Here is a 1,740-nt window from a genome sequence, read left to right on the forward strand (position 1 = left end):
GTGGTGCCCTCAGAGGTCAGTAGGCCAAGAGGAGTTTTGACCTCTGAATGGCATCAATGCTCTTTAAAAGAGACTGCAGAGAGCAGACTCCCTCCTCTGTCCTTTCTTCTACCTGAGGACACAGTGCTCATCTGCTCTAAAGGACACAGCACCCCATGGAAGCAAGTGGGCCCTCAGACACAAATCTACCAGTGCCTTGATCTTGGACTTCCCAGGCTCTATCAGGAACAGAAAGAAAGAAATTTCTACTGTTCATAAATGACTCAGTCTCAGTGTTTCTTATTGCGGCACAAAGAAATACGTAAACTTCCTTTTTTGAAAATGAATTTGCTATCTTTTCCATGAATTCTCTAAATCCACGAGAACAAACTTATGAGAATCATTTCCACTGAGATGTGGGGGAAGTCACAAGATGATGTAAGAGTAAAATGAAACTGAGCATTGTGGTAAGTTTTAAAACTAAGCTGATTCCGCTGTATCTGTGACATCTGGGCAAAGAGCAAGTGGCTGTTTCTATGCTCTGTGTTCAGAAACCAATGAGCATTAAGAATGGTTTATAGCCTGACATTTCTTAGAACCACAGTGAAGTGCCCGTGGGTTGTTTGCTTTGGAAATAACCATCTGGTTTGCTCCCAATGGGTGGCAATATAGGCCCTGGCAGCAGTTACTATACACAGGTTGGGTTGTTGCTGGGAACCCTGAACAAGATGATAAACTTAGCTTTTTGTAGTGCTGGGGGTTGACCGTAGGACTTTGTATGCTAGGCCTGGGCTTTATCACTGAGCTACATCCCTAACCCTTGAATTTTGATTTTTTAGTTTCTTCATCTGTAAAATGGGGCTGGGTATGAAGATTAAGGGAATCTGTGTAGCATAACAATGTGGTAGGCTTTTGGTACAGTGGGATGAAGCAGGGAAGGATCTCATTCCCTGGTTTCCTTCCTGGAAGAAGGTCTGTCGGGGAAGGACTAGAAACCATGATGCTGGTGAAAACTTTCTATGTCCTGTCAGGGTGGGAAGGCTCAGTGGATGTGAGCCCCTGTTGTGAGGACTCTTGGGATGTGCAGCAAGGAGCAGGAGCCTGAGGCAAGAGGATCACAGTTCCAGGCTGGCCTGGGAACTTGTTCCAGAGAGGCCAAGATGGATGGGGCCCAAGATGTGGCTCAGCTCTGCCCCCCGTGCCTCACAAAGTGCCATCTACCCACCTCCATCTTTGTTGTGACTTGATGGGACCACCTTTCTTTGCTAGAGGTTCAAGAAAAAGAGTTACCTTTGCATATAGGGCGAGGTTCAAGTATTAGCAGTAAGGACATTAGGATTTATGGCCAAAGTTTCATTAATTCAACTAGAAAGCTGAAGTTTTAAGCAAAAGGTGTTAAAGTACATTAAAAGGTTTGCTTAAAAAAAAACTTAAAAAATGGATACAATCTGTCTTTCAAAATTTAAATGTGGGTGTCCTGTACTGCATCTTACCACATGTGCTTTAGTAATTCCTACCTTTAAAAGTTTGTCATTTCTTGTGTTAAACACCACTCAACCTATGACAATTGTCTTTTGTTCCTTTATTCTGTGGTCATGTTTGGCCTGTGTAAGTGGAAGGCATTGCAGCTGCCTCCTGGCCTCCTGGGTTTCACTCTTTAATGTAGCTCATAAAGCATGTTCAAACTTTCTAAAGGACTATTTTTATAGTAAAACCCCTTGTTCAAGAGACATAATGGTTCCTTTTGTCACTTCCATTAGA

The 1,740-nt window shown here is 43.2% G+C and overlaps 1 non-coding gene across 1 annotated transcript; it reads left to right on the forward strand.

The window, feature by feature from the left end:
* Positions 1–440: 440 nt before the first annotated feature.
* LOC114107111 (small nucleolar RNA SNORA43) lies at positions 441–570 on the forward strand. Its single transcript, XR_003585288.1, has one exon. It is a non-coding gene; the product is annotated as a small nucleolar RNA SNORA43 (small nucleolar RNA).
* Positions 571–1,740: the final 1,170 nt, after the last annotated feature.

This window comes from Marmota flaviventris, chromosome 5, assembly GCF_047511675.1.
Source record: "Marmota flaviventris isolate mMarFla1 chromosome 5, mMarFla1.hap1, whole genome shotgun sequence".
Taxonomy (NCBI): Eukaryota; Metazoa; Chordata; class Mammalia; order Rodentia; family Sciuridae; genus Marmota; species Marmota flaviventris.